The sequence below is a fragment of the Diospyros lotus genome, chromosome 6, assembly GCF_014633365.1.
Source record: "Diospyros lotus cultivar Yz01 chromosome 6, ASM1463336v1, whole genome shotgun sequence".
Taxonomy (NCBI): Eukaryota; Viridiplantae; Streptophyta; class Magnoliopsida; order Ericales; family Ebenaceae; genus Diospyros; species Diospyros lotus.
This window is the reverse complement of record NC_068343.1, coordinates 28,885,803-28,907,854: the sequence shown is the minus strand read 5'-3', so window position 1 is coordinate 28,907,854 and position 22,052 is coordinate 28,885,803.

Genomic DNA, 22,052 nt, shown 5'->3' with positions numbered 1-22,052 from the left:
CTCTATTTTCTCCTCTCTATCTATATGATGATATTCTGAAAATTAATGCTAAGAGGCCTTAAATACATGGCCAAGAAAGGAAAGGCTAGGGAGGCTAGGGTTGGGCCTAGCCCAACAGAAAACAAGTGAGCCCAAGTCTGCTCCTTGATTGTAGGCCCAAGCTCCTTGAAAGTAGGCCCAAGCTCCTTGAAAGTAGGCCCAAGCTCCTTTAGTAGGCCCAAGCTCCTTTAGCCCATCCAATATTCCCTAAAGCCTGGATCCATAGAGTAGAGGTAAGATAGAAAATAGTGTAAGGACAATTTGAAGCATAATAAAATAGAAACAATGAAATATCAGCAAAAATTGCTTCAAATGGCCTAATAAGAATGAGGTGAAATGCCAAAATATGGTATAAATATGCATGCTATCAGACCCCAAATTGTCAAAGTGCCTTTGAGAAGCTGAAACATGCACTTATCACTGCACCCATCATACAACCTCCTGATTGGACTTTACCTTTTGAACTAATGTGTGATGCGAGTGATTATGCCATAGGGGCTGTGTTAGGACAAAGCAAGGAGAAGAAGCCCCATGTCATTTACTATGCTAGCAGAACCTTAAATGAAGCCCAAAAAAATTACACTACCACAGAAAAAGAATTGTTGGCTGTGGTGTTTGCATTGGATAAATTTAGGTCATACCTGATACGTTCAAAGGTGATTGTGTACACAGATCACGCTGCTTTGAAATACCTGCTCACTAAGCAAAACACCAAGCCACTCCTCATTAGGTGGATTCTGCTCCTCCAAGAGTTCCACATAGAAATTAAGGATAAAAAGGGAGTAGAAAATGTTGTAGCTGACCATCTGTCTAGAACCCCAGGTCAGGATCTTACTGAGGGTTCCATTCCTGATAACTTTCCTGATGAACATCTTCTTCATGTGAGTACATTGACTTCTGCCCCTTGGTACGCTGACATAGCTAATTATTTAGCTGTAGGTACAGTTCCCAGTCATTGGACTAAGCCAGATAGACAAAAGTTTTTCAGGAAGGTCAGAACATTTTTCTGGGATGAACCATATCTGTTTAAATATTGTGCTGATCAAATTGTGAGAAGATGCATTCCAGAACATGAGCAACATAGTGTTATGAACTTCTGTCACACCCTTGCTTGTGGAGGTCATTTCTCTACCCGGAAAACCATAGCAAAAATCCTACAAAGTGGATTTTACTGGCCTACCATGTTTAGGGATGTACACCAGTTTTGCTTGTCATGTGATAGATGCCAGAGGTTAGGAAGTCTGACAAAAAAGAGTATGATGCCTTTGCAGCCCATTCTGGTTCTTGAAATTTTCGATTGTTGGGGAATAGATTTTATGGGCCCTTTTGTTAACTCGCTTGGTCATGAATACATCCTTCTTGCTGTAGACTATGTTTCCAAGTGGGTTGAGGCAATTCCAACAAGGATAAATGATCACAGGATAGTGGTAAAATTTTTCAAAGAAAATATTTTCAGTAGGTTTGGAATGCCTCGTGCCATCATCAGTGATGGGGGTTCTCATTTCCGTAACAAGCCAGTGGCAGAACTAATGAAAAAATATGGGGTAGTTCATAAAGTCTCAACCCCATACCACCCTCAGACAAATGGCCAGGCAGAATTGGCAAATAGGGAGATCAAGCGCATTTTAGAAAAAACTGTCAATTCCAACCGGAAGGATTGGTCTTTGAGGTTGATTGATGCTCTTTGGGCCTATAGGACTGCACATAAAACCATATTGGGCATGTCTCCCTATCGACTGCTTTATGGAAAACCATGTCATCTGCCAGTAGAGGTTGAGCACAAAGCTTACTGGGCCATCAGGAAGATGAATGAAAGTTTAGAAGAGGTGGAACTCAACAGAAAGTTGCAACTGAATGAGCTTGAGGAACTTAGAAACGAGGCATTTGAGAATGCCAAGTTTTCTAAGATGCACATGAAGAAATTACATGACCAGCATATTAACAGGAAAATTCTTTGTATAGGTCAACATGTGTTACTTTACGATTCAAGGCTCCATTTGTTTCCTGGAAAACTCAAGTCAAGGTGGACAGGGCCCTTCAAAATTCGTTCCATCTCAGCTCATGGTGTATGTGATATTGAAAATCTTCAATCTGGTCAAATTCTCAAAGTGAATGGACAACGCTTGAAACCATACTATGAATTTTTGAATAAACAGGAAGAGAGCATGGATCTTACAGATCCACCCATTGGGTAGTGGTCAGTAATAAAAATATATATATATATATATAATAATTTAATTAGTGTTCTGCTTTCATAAACTGTTATCACCCTTTATTTTGATTTAAAGTACTGAAGCAAGCTCACGGATTCACCCATGCAATGAAGGCTACCAGCAACATCCAAGTAAGGAATTGGACCTTTGTGTTCAAAGTCATTTCTAAAGATCTCCAGGTATTCCTTATATCCTCGTTTTTAAGAATTGTTCAAAGCAAGTTGGGTGGGATAAAGGTATGCCTGAACTGTTGTGTTGATCCTTGCTCATTTAATGACATTCTGTGTGGGTTTGAATTTTGTGTTTAGGTGTTTGGAAATGTAAAAAAAAAAAAAAAAAAAAATTCTTTGCTGTTATTCGAATTCTGTATCCGGATGGAGCTTAGTCATTCGAATGAGTTGTAAACCATTCGAATGACCGGTGAGCTGTTAAAAGAAAGCAAGAAAGCATTCGAATAACCTCTGTTGTATTCGAATATGTTCAAAATTCATTCGAATGAAAGTACTGTTGCATTCGAATGACCGGCCAAATTCCTTCACAAATGAAATTACTGTTTAAAATTCATTCGAATGAATTTCTCCATACTCAAAATTCATTCGAATGAGGCGTCTGGCCCTTTAAAAGCTTTCAGGGAACATTCGCATTCTCTCTCTCTCATTCGAATCCTCTTCTACCCATTGTTCTAAGACCCGAGCTATCATTCGAATTGCTTAACCTCCATTCGAATCTTCCTCTATCATTCGTATAACCCCAGTATCATTCGAATGATGCTCCTGTTAACCGTATAACCGTCCCTGAAATCCGAATCGACGCCCCCCCCCCCTTTAAAGATCGAAACCCCTCCTTAAGCGGTGCGATTATTCATTCATCCACTCGAACCCTTCCTATATATCTTGTTACCTTGTTCTAACCACCCTCATTCATCATCCATTTCATCCACCCGAAGATCAATCCGGTTTCGTAAAAGGAAGAACAGTCCGCTAGCATTCGAATAGGGGACCGCTTCATTCGAATATTCTGGGAAGAGAACAGCCGAGAGGTAAGAGTTGTTCCCATTGTTTAAATCCGAATTTAATTGATTGGATGAAGGAGTTGTTGTGAAGAGGGGGTGAAGGAGTTCAGTGTGTCAAAGAGAAGATTGGTAGGGAAGTTGAAAGAAGAAGAAAAGAGAGGAACCAGTTTGTGCCTACCAACTGTTCGACAAAATCCCCGAACCAACTCCCTAGACCAAACACTCCTCAAATCAACATGTCTCCAAAGCAAAAACGCCCCAAGGTCGTAGGAGAAAGCTCTAGGGCCTCGAAGAGGCAGAAAGGAAAAGAACCCGCTACCATCCCAACCATTGATTTGAACCCTCCCTATTCCAATATCAGGTTCATTAGCCCCGTGGCTGAAAAGAACTATGTTGAGGGGTATGCTAAGAGGCCAGTACTTTGTGAGAGGGGAATTATGCTTGAACGATTTGAAGAACCACCATGTGATTTGTTGTCATTGATTACTGCCAAAGGATGGCAAACTTGGGTTAAGTTTCAACACAAGGCCATAGTTCCCTTAGTCAAAGAATTTTACTCAAACATAACCAGTGACAGAGATGACTCGGGGAATAGGTGCTTGATCACTGAAGTGAGAAAGGTGAAAATAGAGTTGAAGCCCTCTAATATTGCTGAAACATTCCAAATCCCAAGAGAGGCATCACCAAGAGACATTGAGGAGGCAAGTGCAGACTTAGGAAAAGAAAACTTGGCTAGGTTGATGACAGAGGCAGATGATGTTTTGTGGTTAGCTCCTACCCTCCCAAAGAAGAATTTGTCCCCTAAATGCATCATCTTACATAGGCTTCTTTGTTCTCATTTCATGCCCCACGCATTCACTGGCAGTGTCTCGGTTAAGCAAGCCACATTCATGGGAAAGATGATCCTGGGAGTACATATAGACTTGGCCAAGCACATTTTTGACACCATTGACTTAGTGGCCAAGCATGCACAAGGGGGCGAAGGACTACCCTTTGGAGGGTTGATTATCTATTTTGTACTAAGGCACGGGGTAAAAGAAAAGGCAACTTTTGAAGTCATCAAGCCAATGGAAAGGATCAGCCCAGCATCTACACGAAGGAGCAGTGGGCAGTTAAAGAGGCTTGAAGCAACAACACCTGAGAAGAGAGAGGCATCAGGCAGGCAGGTTGAAGCACAAGAAGAACCAACTCAAGAACTACCACTACATGAAGATCAGGAAGAGAGACAAGAGGAGGGTCACACTATCAGAGGCTTATATGAGATAGTCAAGGAAATGCACGATAGGCAAGTAAAACATGAAGCCCTAGTAGAGCAATTACTGAAGAAGATCCAAGAGAGACAGGAGGCCATTTATGAAGATCTACATTGGAGGCAGAGAGTCATCTATTCAGGAATAATGACCATGAATGAACGTTACACTGCGATGGACAAGAGAGTAGGTCAGCTTCTGAGCACACCCATAGAAGAGCTTCCACAAAAGTCTTCAAAGGACAAGTTGGCCGATGCTGAGACTTGCATACAGAAGACTATTGACATGTGGGGAGAGGAAGAGGGTGCACCTTCTACATCAGGGGCACAGCCGCAGCCGGAGCATGCAGCACCTTCTCACCCTACCATTCCATCTTCTACCTCTATTCCTCCTGCTGATCCTTCATCAAAGACCCCCTCTGGAAACTCCACTGAGGAGAACTCTACTTCTGACGATGCCACGGATGGCACTGAGTAGTCATAGGATTTGATGCTTCATATTTAATTTCTGTACCTATGAACTACAAAGTTTAATCACATTTTCATTTGTCAATAAAAATGACTTTGCTTACTCTATGCTTCAAATTATTGTGCTCGATGCTTTAGATTCACAACTGGTTACTTGAATGATAATCTTTTATTTGAGAACAGAACTGTATGAGCTTTAGAACCAGGACCAGGACTACTTAGGGTGCTTTATTTCTGTTCATTTGTTTGAATGGCATACAAAACATGTGAAATAATCAGCAAATTGCCCAAATTCTCAAATTAAGTGGAGATTTGTTACCAAAGTAAGTGTTAGAGCTTCATAACATTTTATTCTGAGTGAAATAACATCTATTCATGCAATAAAATATTTTGTTGATTCTCTTGTCTTTCAATAGCTTCAAAACAACATTTTGCCTTGAGTGTCTTTAATGATCGCGGCTAATTTTAACTGACTCTAAGCTTGAAACCAGTTGAATGAATAAGGCTGATTTATGAAATATCATAGAGGGATCATTTTCCTACTACTTGAGCCAATCAACCTATTGTTTTGATCAGTTTCCACTTATAGCCCATTAAAACTCTTCATGACCAGTTGCATCATTCCCTCTGTCCAAGTCATAGCCTTGACATTTTTTTTATCCATTGATTAGGTCTCGGGAATTACTCAGTAGTTTACCCAAAAAAAAATAAAAAAAATCGTCTGGGAATCTGACGTTAAAAGACCACTTTACCATTTAAGATAAATGGTTGTCTCTAGGTCTGGGACATTAAAAACACCCCCCGTAGCCATTGAGGGTGAAGCAATGGAAGCTTGTTCACTATCAGTTGGAATAGCAGTTAGATTCAGGTTCGATACGACCAACTGGATTTAGGTGCCCTGATATGATTTCAGCTATTGATGCATGAATGCATCACATATGCAGTTTATTTTCTCTGATACCAAAAAAAAAAAAAAATCTTCAGTTTTTAGTGGAAACTTCCCGAGACCTAATAACTCTTTTGATTTCCATCATCCCCTTTGCTATACCACATTACCATATGGCCCCATTTCTTCCCAGAAAGATCCCTCTTTGTTTTATCAATCATGCAATTTCAGGATATAATTTCAAGAGTAAGGAGACTTGGTTAATTTTAAATGCTATTCATTGAGATGCTATTCTGATCATGAAGCTATGTCAGGTCCTTTCCTTCTTTAATAGCATTTTTGATGATTGATGATACCTCTTCGAACTTGATTTACATCCACTCCAAATTGAGGTACATCCTTGAGAGCAACTTTGAGTGAACATTTTATTGAAGAGAAACATATCCAGTGAAACTTGCAATCAAAGCTTAGAGAATTGAATGCAATATGCTGATTGATTTAACTTAATATGCCTGAGACAAAAGTTCAAATAATAAACATTCCTTTGATTGTCCAAAGTCCCTATGCTACTGACCATACATTTTTGCTTCACATACGAGATTTGCACTATCAATGAATTTGTGAATGTTGAAGCATTCGTGCATTTAATTTGATTGCTAAGGGACTAGCAATGTTTAAGTTGGGGGGTGTGATTGATGTTAAAAAAATGCAATATTTGTTATGTTTTTATTACCTCCTAATCCATTTGATCGACTTAAAATCTCCAGAATTGCTTGTTGCAGTCCAAAAGAAGGAAAAGAGATGAAAGAATGACTCATACTCTCCAAAAGCACGATTGAAAGAGGAATAAAAAGTCAAGAAATAAAGATGTCCTAATGAAAGTCAAAGCCATTCGAATAAGTCTTCAAAGGTATTCAAATATGGAGCAAAACAGAAGAGAGCTGCTCAAACATTCGAATATGCAAGATATCGGGTATGTATTCAGATGAGCTTGGCCTAATTCGAATAAGAAGTAACAAAAATCAAGATCTCCAGATTGTGCATATTCGAATGAAATCCAAGTCATTCGAATGAGCCGAGCATGAGGAGAAATTCGGATGAGCATATCGTTTGGAAGCAGTGAAGACATATTCGAATGAAATCCAAGTCATTCGAATGAGCCGAGCATGAGGAGAAATTCGGATGAGCATATCGTTTGGAAGCAGTGAAGACATATTCGAATGAAATCCAAGTCATTCGAATGAGCCGAGCATGAGGAGAAATTCGGATGAGCATATCGTTTGGAAGCAGTGAAGACATATTCGAATGAAATCCAAGTCATTCGAATGAAGTTGAAGAAGAAAGGAAATCTATTCGAATGAAGGCTGAGTAATTCGAATGAGAAGCAACCCAAGGAACCCCATATTCGAATGCTCTCCAGGACATCCGAATGCAATGAAGAAGTCAAGAGAAAAATTAGAAATTCATTCGAATAAAAGTACTGTTGCATTCGAATGACCGAGAAAATCGCCGTGTAAGGAACAGTAAAGCATGAAATTCATTCGAATAGGACTAAAATTCATTCGAATGAGCCGATCAGCCAAAAGAAACTCAACAAGCATTCGAATGTCTCTGCTAGTCATTCGAATGAGCAGCCGAACAAAAATTCTGACATGCGCAAATACACGCGGTGGCTCTAAGGTAAATTCAACCAACTTTTTAAACAACTTTTCAACAAATGGTCCCCACTTCCATGCGCCATAAGCTTAAAAAGGGACCAACATTCTTTGGAATCAGAGGTTGGCGAGTGCAGAAGATACTAAGAAAAACAATACAAGAAAGAAGAAGATCATTTTGAAAGTGGAGATTTTTCCTTTCCTTTTGTCTGTTTCTCCTATTTTTGTTCTTGTCTGTATCTCTTTCTTTGCGAATAGCACTTCAGTTACACTAGTTGTTCTTGCTAATTCTGAGCTCTGTATTACAAGTCCATTTTAATTTCTGCTTCAAGTTGTAGTTCGTTTCAGTAATCAATACAGCAGTAGTTTACCAAGTTCTTATCTGTTGTCTCAGTTTATTTCCTTTACGAATCGTGTATTCATCTGTAAAGATTAGTTTTAGTCGTGCACTTCCTATGAAGATGTGTGGCTAATTCGATTCTTGGGTTAAGGCAAAGATGGTGCCCAAAGCCACTGATGAATCAATATAACAGAACTCCATATGTCAAAGTAACAAAAGCAAAAGCAGTTTGGGAAATATTATTAACGAAAACCTCAGGCTTGGATTGGTTCGTACGCCTAACTTAGAGTCTCCATGCCATGTATGGAGGCTGCTTGACCTGGAAACGTTCTCATACCCAAGCCCCGAGCAATTATTTTGTCAAAACATTATTTATACACTGATTTATGATAGCTTCTTACCATAGAGTCTCCATGTCATGTATGGAGCTTGCTTGAACAAAGAGTTATCATCATCTCAGTAGTACATTTAATGGTTGAAAACCCAAGCTACTTGAGCTGCTAGTTACATCACAGAAAGCTATATGGTGAATCAGTTGGGTTTGGCACCAGATTTGTCTTGACCCAAGATCTATCCATTTCCAGATTACAGTTATATCACATTTAGTTTGATCTCATTTCATTATTCCATTAATCAAAAGAACTGGTGTGGTTATCTCCTTCCATGAGTAATCTCCCTGTGAGTCGACCCGGTCTTGCCCGAAAAAATTACATATAAATTTTCTGCTACAATCACACTCGTGCACTAGCGAGTCTAAACGCCTCATCCTATCTGTGAACATAATTAGTTGCTAAATCAGCTGAATTAGTGAAAGAAAAATACAAAAAAGTGACAAATGCAGGGTGAGTGATGCAGCAACCATCAATGGTAGCAATGATAAACCTTTTGGAGGAAAAACAATCGTGTTCGATGGTGATTTTCGTCAGATTTTGCCAATTATTCCAAAAGGTAGCAGACAAGACGTTATTCATGCCACTATCAATTCAACGTACTTATGGACACATTGTGTGATTTTGAAGCTGACAAAAAACATGAGGCTTCAGAGTTCTAGCAACTGTCATGATGTGCACGAACTAAAAGATTTCTCTAACTAGTTTTGCAATATTGGAGATGGGAAAATTTGTAATACCCGGTATTACATGGTGTTGAAAATAAATATTTTTTGATTATTTTGAAAGGACCTCGGGTGGTCCGGGAAGACCAAGGGTCAATCTCGGGAAATTAATTAATAAAATTACCGAATTAGCGACCGGGAGTGCCTCGGGACTTGGATGTCCAGGGAAGAGAGCAAGGGATTGATGAGAGTCTCGAGATGAGGATAGTGACGCTGGAAGCGGTCCGACCGGGAATAATTTTTGGAATAAACTCTGTATAAACCCGAGTGGGTGCCAATACCGAATAGTCGGAGGGGACCTCCTGGAAGCTGAGGGGACCCTAGGGGTGGTTCGGTTTTCTGAGTAAGGCAACCCTTAAGTACTTTCGGGTCGAATAAAGGTCCCGTGCAGGCGCAGGGACGAGGTCGGTAATTCCCGAGTAGCGGTCGGTTATTAATTTCGAATAAATCGAGTTGGGAGTGGCTTAATTATAATTAATTTAAGCTCTCAGAGGGCCCAAGTGTTATTATAGAAATCCTCAAATGCAATTACCCCAAATTTCCTAAGTGAAATTATGAGAAATTAGTGGGTTAATTATGTAATTAGTATATATATATGTATATATATAGGCGTGAGGAAGCTTCCAGCTTCCTCGTGTACGCCTCTTCCATTTTGAAATGGCCACGAGATCAGAGAGTGAGAGCAAATGAGAGAGAGTGAGCGAGAGAGAAAGGGAGCTCGGGGCTGGGTGTGCGATCGCAAGCGAGAGAGATTGAGAGAAAGCTAGTGAGAGAGAGAGAGAGAGAGAGAGAAAGCCGATGGCCATTCGGCCATGGCAGAAGCTGCCATAGCCAGCGAAGAAGAAAACAGCAACAGCGGGTGAGGCTTCAATGGCTGGCCATGGAGCTGGTCGAAGTGGCCGATGGCGATCGCGGCATGCGGCAGCTGATGCGACGCGTGGGTGGAGCTCGGAGTCGATTGAAGCATTGGCAATGACGGCTGGAAGCTGCGAGGTCAGCCATGGCGGCGGCTGGAAGCTGCGTCGTGCGAGCAGGGGAGGCCGGTGTAGGCTGCGGTGGTGGCCGGTGGTCGTGTTGCAGCGAGGAGTGGCCGGTGGGAGCAAGTGGGCTGGCGGAAGCTTGCGCGGCCAGTGGCCATGCGCAGTGAAGAAGATGAAGGAACAGTGGTCACGCGCGGGAGAAAGAAACAGGGGAGAAGAAAGAAAAAAAATAAAAGAAAAAGGGAAAATAAAAAATAAAAAGGAAGAAAATATGGAAAATGGGAAAAATACCCGAAAATTTCAAAAAAAATGGGGGAAAGTTCTGGAAATTAATTTGGGGCCCGAGGAGCGTGCTGGAGGCCAAGAATGAGATTTAGGTGCAAGGTTTACGGCCAAGGAGGCAACGCCGGATGAACGTTTTCCCGATGTCTTCTCCAAAATTAATTAAGGTAATTCTTCCCTAGTTAATTTCATTACATGAGATAATGAATTGTGTAGTATTGGTTGGATTAAACCCTGTGTTGGGGTTATTTGAAGTTTTGTTGATGGATGATTTTGGTGATGTGCGGCGTAGATGAGGGCATTGGTTGAATGCCGGATGTTAATGGAGTTGAGTTTTGTATGTTTGTCTCTAGGTTCGACCGAGAAGGCCATGATCCTAGAGGAACTTGAGATCAGGCTGGAATTCATGCCGAGGCAGAGATGAAGCTTCGAGCCAGGTAAGGGATGGCCCCATGTGGAGGTGGCTTTGCAAGTCGGTAAATATGCTTGATAATGTTTTTATGTTGCATTGGCATGTAGTGGTTATATCTTGTGTGATGCAAGACCTAGTGGACCAATGGCCATATGGAGGACTAGTGTGGTAGGGGCTGATAGGTTGATGCCTCAAACCTTAGTGGGTTTGTGAGGATGTGTGAGCCTAGCCTCATTTGCATGCATTGGCATACATAAACATGATTATATTCATATTTACATGCATTGCACCCTTACTGAGTCTTTATGACTCATGAGGTTTTACCTCATGTATAGATGATACAAGTCCAGATGCAAGCAGGGATGGTGCCGGGAGGCTGTTGTGGCAATTAGCTTGTTGCCTGAGATGTATTGTTGTGTAATCTCTTGTGATTTTTATATGTATTCATGTAATTGAATGTAAACGATATTGAGCACTAGATGTATTTAATTGTTTAAATCATCGTAGTGTGATAAATGATTGTGAGATTGTTCGTGATATATGGCTTAGTTGGAGAAGCCGAGTTTCGGACCGAGTAAAGATCAGCAAGATATGTTCTCATAAATCCCCAAATACTCAGCGAAGTGTTTGTATGCTAGCTTTGTGCCTGGTTCACGTCTGGCTTGCTATAGGGCGAGCTGAAGAGAGGTGAAGCTCACTCGGGTTTCGGGTCTTGGTCAGCTGAGTTTTTCTTGTTTGAGTTGGACCGATTCCTGAGTGGAGCGAAGGGTAGGATGAAGCCTAGTTCCCACCTAGGGCGTTTCCGTTGAAACATAGTCCAACCCTTCAGTTGTGATTCGTCGGGTGAGTAATCCGGTTGATTATTTACCGGTGGCGCCCGGAAGTGGGAGCGGGTCGTTACAAAATTGGTCGGAAAAATGATGAAAAAATGATCGTTGATATTCCACGTGATGTTTTGGTTGGTGCATCAAATGATACAATTCAGTCTATAGTTGAGAGTACATACCCGTCTTTTTCAGAAAATGTTTATGATGCATCCTATATGCAAGGAAGAGCCATTCTAGCACCCACACTCGATGATGTCCAACCTATAAATGATTTCATGATTTTCGAAAATCCGTGTGAAGAGAGGACATATCTTAGCTCAGACACAATGTGCCACATTGAAAGAGTATTTGGTTTGTTTACAGAAATTCATTCAACTGAATTTTTAAATGGAATAAGATGTTCCAGGGTGCTTAATCATGAATTAAAGCTTAAAGCTGGTGTCCCTGTTATGCTTATGAGAAATATTAATCATGCTTCAGGACTTTGCAATGGTATAAGATTGGTCATCACGAAACTCAGATGCCATGTTTTAGAGGCAAAGATGTTGTCAGGTGGTAATACAGGTGACAAGGTTTTTATCCCATGTATGTCATTAACTCCTTCAGATGTGCAGTTACCTTTTAAATTTCAGAGAAGACAATTTCCACTTATTGTTTCTTACGGCATGACCACAAACAAGAGTCAAGGTCAGTCACTGTCAACTTTACGTTGCACTTTCTAGAGTTACAAGTTGACAAGGATTGAAAATTCTCTTATGTGACGGTGAAAAAAAAACAAATTGATTCGGCAACAAACGTCGAGTATAAAGAAGTGTTCCAAAAATCGTAACAATATTTTATATGTCAATTTATTCATATTACATTTGAATTAGCTCATATTACTCTTATTATAATATTTTTCAATTAAAATTTATTTTTTGAATATTTTATGCCCGTGCAACACATGGGTGTGAAACTAGTTTATATAACAAAGTACTTATGTACATAATGGGAATGTTGTACATTTTGCTTTTTTTTTTTTTTACAAATTATATTACAATAATTGTTATCTTTGTAAGTGTAAATTATTTTTCCTTAGAAGCTTGTGAGTATCAAAGTCTTGTATATATAGCATCAATTACAAAATTTGGCTTGTGTTTGTGAAATTGTTTTGTTGTGTTTGGTGCATTTTAGTAGTTGTATGTTATGTAGCTTATGATGGAGACTTTTTGGGTTTTGTCAATTCTATTTCTAACATTTTTTAAAGAAAACATGAATACTTATTTGATTCTAATTTTATGTTTTATTCATTTATTTTTTTTTGCAGGTCAATGAGACAATAAGACTTCTAAAGAAGCAACTTATATCTTGGATTACATGAAGAGTTCTAGTCACAATTAACTCTTTGACTATAATGTTTCGGTATACATTTTGTATAGTATATACAATTGACAAAGTGTTGCTTTTAGTTGAACATTTGCTTCTTCTTCTTCTTTTTTTATCGTGAACATATTTTTTGGTGTACAACAACAACAACAACAACACTTTTTTGTTGTTGTTGTTTATCTTTTTTGGTGTAGCTTATTGGCAATTAATACTTATATAGATACTACTTTTTGTGAATAAGTGCTATTGGATAATGATGCTTCTTATTTTCATTGAACATATATTACTTTGGTATTTTTTCAATAATAGGTTTAATTTTATGAGTTTTATTCCATGTTGTCATTATTAATATTTATTATGGTAGCTAAATAACATTTTTTAACTATAGAAAATATTGTCATTATAAGTTTGTGTTTTGTCAACTAAAATGTTACTTTAATGACAGAAATTAAACGATCGTTAATTATTCAAGCTATTAACAATGAAAAATATTGTTGTTATTGGGTTATAATTTAGTCATTGATAATTATTTTTAATGATAGAAATCATACGGTTGCTAGTATAATTAACGATAGGTTTATCATTCCCGTCGTTAAATATTTTTATCTGTAGAAACAATAATGACAACCGACAATAGGAAAATTCTCATCGTTAGAACTCTTTAATGACAAAAAACTAACTTTTAACGACTGATTTTCTCACATTAAAGCCCATTTTCTTGCTATGTATAAAAAAACTAAATGTTTCGCATAAAATCAATTTTTGATTATCTTATTGTATCATATCTCAAATTGATAAAATAATAACAAGAGTCATGATTGATGACAATGACATCTTCTTATTGGAGGAGGTTAAAGAGACAATGTGTCATTGTCTAATCTGCTTAGTATTTCTTCCAATGAGAATGCAACACGTGATTGATGGCATTGTTATCAATCACACCTCGTAACATAATTTGTTATCACAACAACACCAAATTAGGAAGAGTGTCGTCAAGATATTATTTTAAGTACATTAAATGATAATCTTACATCTTTTAAGCTTTTGTTGGCTTTTATTTTGTGCAGCCTTTTGAGTTCCTTATTTCTTTTGTTATAAGAAAGAAAGATAGGGTGATGAATGTAATAAATCTTTTTAAAGGTGATTATGACAATGTTTCATTATTAAGAAATATTCAATTTGAATCATATAAGTATCATTGAGAAAATAAATTTGTTACTCTAACTTCACTACAATATACAATATAGAGTCATGTATTAACTACTATCTTTGGCATCATAGGTTTGAATTATTCTACAAATAGGACGAGATTATAATTCAAACACTAGACTTGGAACTACATTTGAGTTGCTAAATCTTTTATATTGCTATGCTATTCATTGTAAAGTATATATTTGGAGTCTTTGACCTAAACATCATGCTCAATACTTTCCCTTTATGAGGGCAATATCTTTTGTACTAGGGCATTATTTCATTACCTACAATGAACCATGCGGTCCAAAAGACTACATTGCCTTAGTTACAACACCGGGTAAGTCAGGCCCTTTGAGAAATGAAAATTCTACAATTTGAGACTTTATTTCTATTTTCTATACTAGTGTATCGCACGGGAGATTTAATCACAATAGATGATTTCAATAATCAACTATGAAAGTTAATTGATTATAATTAAATTAAATACTAAAAAATTATATAAATCACATTTTATTATAGATTATTACTGAAAATTTTGAAAGCAATATAGCCAATCAAAATTTTGAAAAACGTAAACTCATGCATCGTAATCGCAGTAGATGATTTCGATAGTCATTTATGAAAATTAATTAAGTATAATCAAAGAAAATACTAAAACATCATATAAATAACATTTTATTAAAGATTGTTACCGAAACTTTAAAAAAGAACATACTAATCCAAGTTTTGTAGAATTTCTTTGAAAACCACATTTGTGGTTGAATTGGTTGTTCTCCATCTTTATCACAAATATTTAATAAAGTATGATAATTTAAACTAAACATGGTAATATTTATATGGCAGTTTCTTAAATATTTAATATTTATGTGATTATATGGTAATACTAATTTGTTAATATGTACCATAATTATGAATATGAATATATAAATATTAGAATTATAATACGTTCACTTTATGTTATGTAATTCTAATCCCATTAGTTCACTTTTGCTAACTTGTTATATAATTATGTATATATAAATATTATAATAATAAATTAAAAGCCATTACATAATTTATATTAGAACAACAAATCATTAACCATATTTATCAAACCAAACTTACATTGAAATATAAAAGGTAATCTTGGATCTGATGGAATCAAAGTGACAGCATAGTTAAAGTGATAGATAACATAAACAAAGTCATCCTATATGGATTGCCAAAACATACCATGATAAAAAAATTTCAAAAAAATTATTTTTTTTTCTTGTTTCATAGTTTTTCTCATCTTGTTGCTTGACATCTGACTTGATGAATTGTCATCTAATGTATCTTTACAGGAATCGCCATCTTCTCCTATTTCTAGATTAGATCTTTTTGCAAGGGCTTTATTTTGAGTTATGAATACCATAAAGTTATCATGAAAATGTCAGTGGCAATAACAAAAACTACCTTTAGCTCAACAATGTCAGTGTATTCAAGTTGAGAAAGCAAATCAGAGTCCTAAAGATAATTTTTTTTGCAATTAGAACAATCAAAGACATGTTAAACATGGAAGAGAATAATTTAATAAATAAAATTAACGTACTTTCTACTAACTTGATTTTCTATATAACGACTTGAAATATATTTTGATATTAGCTCATTACTGTCAGTCAACCTCATAACTGTATAGACTTCATTATGCTCACTAATATTCTGAACTTTGATTTAAACTTTGAACAACGTTTTCCTTTCCACCAAAGTATCAATCTTAGCAAGATAAGATCCATCAACAGACATCTAAAATTATTTACTAGATTATATAACAATCATATATGTAAGGTTCATAGTTACATAATATTTGTTGGCTAGAAAGTTATCTTTACAAAAGCATCTCTCAAATCATTAGTAGTCTTACCAAGTAGTTGCAAACATTTACAATCCCACAATAGAAAAGAATCACTACCAATCCCATCAATAACCCTTACTTGGACCTTAAACCTAATCAATCCACCACACAATTGACAAAGATGACAAATAAAAATGGTAATAATAAGCATGTACTAAAAAAAGTATGGTAGTTATTCTACCTAGGAGTTCCGGTGAAATCAAATTTGTCACATTTTTCACAATAAAATCTCTTGCCAATAGAATTAACTTTCTTTGGACATCTTTTACAGGATAAGTACCACCAATCTTGATCACTCTCAATTGCAATGATAGTAGCAAGAACCCAAGAACTGCCAACCTAGGATAAAAGAAATTTACAAATTATGGTTAGATTAATAGTTAATATTAGTAAAAAATAATTAATCAATTTACAAAATGATTTTATTTAAAAAAAAAAAGCACAAAACAAAACTGCTAAATATATCTACTCATGATTTACTTATTTTACCTCTTTGCCAAAAATTTAGCCCATTAATTTGCCTTAGGAATCTCCATGATTTCCGAAGGATCTTTACTCATTTCCTCAAAATTTACAAAATATTTTGGGCCCAAAAATCCATTATTTCCTTTCCTTTATTTTCTCCTCTTTTCTAAAAAAAAAAATAAAAATTCCCAGAGAACATCGAAGCACGGTGCGACGGCAAAGCTGTAGCGCGTAGCTGCTAATGCAACCCTGCAACTCAAGAAAAAAAAATTAAAAATTTCCAAATTTTTTGAAAATTCATTTCCATGCACATGCTTCACAAATCTTCCATATTTTCCACCAAACAACCCTGGCCTTCAACATGAGCATATGTAAGGGCCCACTTCCGGATATACCCGCTAGCATAGGCAGATCTGAAATAAGGTCATTTCGAATGGATGCAGATACAAGGAAATTACCCAAAAACCATTCAATACCAAACTCATTACATGGGAGACAAAATCACACCATTGACTTTAAAGTTTATACAATCTTAGTACATAACATGCCGATACCTTACATTTACATAATACCAAGACTTTAATAAAATAGAAAACAACTCAAGGCATGGGCCACAGCCCACAGACCCCAATACCTCACAACTGGGTTAGCCTTTGTACACCCCTAGCCTTGGGCTCTAGGTCCACTAAACTCACCACCTGCTATCGCTTCACCTTTGCCTAGAATGATAAGAAGAAACAATGTGAGCCACAAGGCTCAGCAAGCACATATAACAAGTGGAAGCAACAATATGAACAAGAAGTAAAGACATGATCACAAGAGTAAAAGAAAACTCTCTACTCCACATGTGGCCATATATATATATATATAGGTTATGCTTTGAGGATTTAATCGCAATTATAATAACTTTGACTAGTGGCCCTTCAGGCCCATATAACACATATAGTGTAGGCACCCCTAAACTAAGGTCCCACAAGAAGGTGACATATATGCCAAACCAATTAGAAGCATCATACACATCCTCTTTTTATTGACAATGGAAGCCACACTCATACATTCTTACTCATAAACATACACAATAGGGACCACGTGCCACACAGACGTAACTAAATATTACACACAACAATAGGGTCCATAAACCCACCATATCCCCTCAGGGGTACAACCTAAAACATAAACAAGCGCAACTGAAAATCACACATCACAAAACCCCCCAAAGACCTTTGATTGAGACGGCTATGTACACACTTCTACCCCACGACTCCAGATTCACTTGGCTCGCCCTCTATTTTAGCCTTATCCTTACCTGGAATGATGCAAGCAAACATAAGCCACAAGGTCCAACAAGTATAACTGGAAGAAAGCGAGCATAAGAGTCATGGGTATCGAAAGACAAAAGAGTCATGAATGCCATTTAAAGTACTTTCAGATGATAATAATGATGAAACATGCATCCATGCTCATATGCAATCATAACATGGAACCAAAGTCCAAAACCATGGGACCGAAGTCCATCTCTGAGCCAAAGCTTTCTCTGCGGATATATCCTGCGGACTCGTCTGCTGCGCGAATCATGAAGCCTTTACACATTTTAAAACCATTTTTATGTACATGCTCTATGCATCATTATGGAAACATCTTTATAATAACTTCCCATATTTAACTGATATGCGATTAATGAAACAATATCCACAATAGGACAACATTCATGCAAGATAACATCAAACACTTGCATATCCTCAATAAAGCATCATTCCCAAAGAAAGATAGGGTGATTCAAGCCCTATTTGAGACTCAGGAGGTATAAAGAGGACCATAAAATAGTTTACTAGAAATAGAAAATTACTTGTAAAATGGGAAAATGACTCACAAAAATAGGGAATTAAGAAACCTAAATTTGCATAAAGAGGAATTGAACTTGCAAAATAGTCATAAGAACTTGCAAAAAGAAAAATTGAACTTGCCTTAATTATTTTCCTTAATTCTTACAACATATCAGGGTCATTGATGTCTTAGCCAAAACCCACACCACCAAAATTTCACCTAAAATTTCTCTAAAATTTCCTTCATTTCCCCAAGCATTCATGGCCTATTTATAGGCCAAGGGGTAGGGACATTGTAGGAGCAACAATGGAGATCAATTATGGTGGTAAAACAACAGGTGCAACAAGTGGTGTGGTTGTTTGGACAAGTGGCATAGTTATTTGGACAAGTGGCATGGCTGGTGGCAGCTAGCAGCCGCCGAGCGCTCGACAGGGCCACGCAGGGCCTTGCATGGCGCGGCCTGGCCTTGCGGCCACGCCCTTGGCGCCAACTGGGTTTCAAAAACCCAACTTTAGTTTTGTTTCACCGCGGGTTCGATCCCGTGACCTCCCCCTCCTGCTTGGCACGCCCAACCATCTCACCTACAACCCTCCTTAGATAATAATCATCGCCACTTAATTTTTAAGGTGACATCCAGTTTCCAAAATCATAGCTTAACCCCAATAACTTTCAAAAATTAACCCGAATTAATTTATTTTAATATTTTCTTATTTTCATAAATACTTTCAAACAAGATAATTAATTACCTATTTCCTCAAAATAACATAAACTATTATTTTCCCTTAAATCCCCAAATATTCCATAACGACCTCAAATAATTTTGAATAATTACCAAAACTCACTTGATAAATTTTATTTTTCTCCAATTAATTCCTTACACCCAAATTCACATTAATTCACAAATAAATGAGTCGTTACAAATCCTGCCCCCTTAAAAGAATTTGGTCCTCCAAATTCGTACCTAGTCATTCAAGCAATTGAGGGAATTAATGCTTCATTTCTTCCTCTAGCTTACATGTGTCTTCTTCTGGACTGTGATACTGCCATTGGACCTTTCCATAAGGAATGGATTTTCTCCTCAACACTTTATCTTTTCATTCCAGAATGGCTATTAGCAATTCGTCATATGACGTATCTTCCTTGACTCCAAGAGTTTGATAATCAATAATATGTTGAGGGTCTGGCATGTACTTTCGTAGCATTGACACATGAAATACATTATGAACATTGGCTAATTATGGAGATAAGCCTAGCCGGAAGGCTAATGATCCTACCATCTCCAATATCTCAAATGGTCCTACATATCGAGGGCTGAGTTTTCCTGAGATCCCAAACCTCCGCACGCCCTTCATTCGAGCCCTGATGAGTTGGATCTTCTCAGAGGTCTGCTTAATTACTTTTGGCCCGAGTAAAGTCATAGTTTTCATGTCTCATGCTTCTTCTCAACAAATGGGTGATCTACATGGCCGACCATAGAGCACCTCATACGGTGGCATCGCAATACTAAAATGAAAACTATTGTTATAGGTAAATTCCACAAATGGAAAATGATCATCCCAGCTTCTGTAGAAATCTAGCACACAAGCTCTCAACATATCTTCAAAGGTTCGGATAGTCCGTTCTGTCTACCCGTCTGTTTGAGGATGGTATGCAGTAATAAATTTTAATTAAGTCCCTAAAGCTTCATGTAAGGCTCCCCAGAACTGAGAACTGAATCTAGGGTCGCGGTTTGAGACAATACTGGCTGGGATTCCATGTAACCTCACTACCTCTTCAATACACAACTTAGCCAACCGGTTTAAGGGAAATGTCTTCTTAATTGGCAATAAGTGGGCTGACTTCGTTAATCGATCTACTATTACACATATTGCATCATACCCTTTTGAAGTTCTAGGCAAGCCTGTGATAAAATCCATAGCAATGTAATCCCACTTCCATTCTGGGATCGACAATGAGTGTAACAAATTGACAGGCTTCTGATGCTCTTCTTCCACTTGTTGGCACACCAAGCATTGTGAGACAAACTTGGCCACATCCCTCTTCATACCATCCCACCAAAGCTGGCACAGCAGATTCTGATACATTTTTGTTGTGCCCAGGTAAATGGTATAACGGACTTTATGGGCTTCAGTCAAAATTTCTTGTCTCAATTCTTTGTTCTCTGGTATACAAATCCGTCCTTGAAACAGTAATAGTCTGTCACCCCTCTGGCTATATCCTACAGCCTAGAATTTCTCCCTGTTGGCTAAAACTTTAGCTAGCTTCTCATCAGCAGGTTGTTGGACCCGGATCCGTTCAATCAATTCCGATTGCACCTTCATATAACTGAAAAACAAAATTGGTCTTTCCTCAGATAGAGAGATACATAAACCATTTAGCTGCTCCAACAAGAACCATTCATGCACCATTATAGCTGCAATCAATGCTCCCCGTCGACTCAAAGCATCAACCACCACATTGGCTTTCCCTGGGTGATATAAAATATCACAATCATAGTCCTTAAATAACTCTACCCACCGATGTTGCCTCATATTCAGTTCCTTATGGGAGAAAAGATACTTTAAGCTTTTATGGTTCGTGTAAATCTCCACATTTTCACATACAAGTAATGTTTCCAAATTTTTAATGCAAACACCATGGTAGCCAATTCCAAGTCATGTGTTGGGTAGTTCATTTCGTGCTTTTTCAATTATCGAGAGGCATAGGCAATTATGTGACCGTCCTGCATCAGCACACATCCCAATCCTAAATGTGAGGCATCACTATATATTATAAATTTTGCCCCACTCCTAGGGATAGCTAACACCGGGGTGGTAGTCAATCTTTACTTCAATTCTTGGAAGCTGGTTTCACATGCCTCATCCCACTCAAACTTCACCCCCTTCCGTGTTAATTTAGTCATAGGAGCAGCCAAATGGGCAAAGCCTTCTATAAATCTTCGGTAATAGCCAGCCAACCAAGGAAACTATGAATTCTAGTTACTGTCGTAGACCTTGGCCAATCCACCACAGCCTTAATCTTCTCGGGGTCAATTGAAATACCTTCCCCAGAGACTACATGGCCCAGAAATCCCACTTGTCATTTCCAAAAGTCACACTTGCTGAGTTTGGCATACAATTGTTTCTCCCTAAGTCTTTACAAGACTAGTTTGAGATGGACCTCGTGCTCCTCTAGACTCGATAAGTAAATAAAAATATCATCGATAAAGACAATTACGAAGTAGTATAGATATTCCTTAAAGACTCGATTCATAAGATCCATGAAAATTGCCAGGGCATTAGTTAATCCGAATGGCATCACCACGAACTCATAATGCCCGTAGCGGGTTCTAAAAGCTATTTTCTGCACATCTTCCTCTTTAACGCGCACTTGATGATAACCAGACTTCAAATCAATTTTTGAGAATACTGATACCCCTCAAAGTTGATCTAGCAAATCATCCACACGTGGCAATGGGTATTTAATCTTTATTGTTACTTGATTCAACTAGAAATAATCGATACATAATCTCAACGATCCATCCTTTTTTCGTACAAATAATACCGGAGCACCCCATGGCGACACACTAGGACGAATGAAACCCTTATCAATTAACTTTTGCAGCTGAGTCTTTAACTCTTTCAATTCATTCGGGGCCATCCTATATGGAGTTTTTGAAATCGGTTGGGTTCCTAGAACTAAGTCAATAGAGAATTCCACCTCTCTTTGAGGTGGTAATCCTAGCAATTCATCTGGGAACATGTCAGGAAACTCACAAACCACTGGAAGCTCCGATAACTTTGCCTTACTGTTCCCATTGGTGGTTACAAAGGCAAGGTACGCCTCACAACCGTGTCGCACCAACCTTTCTGCCT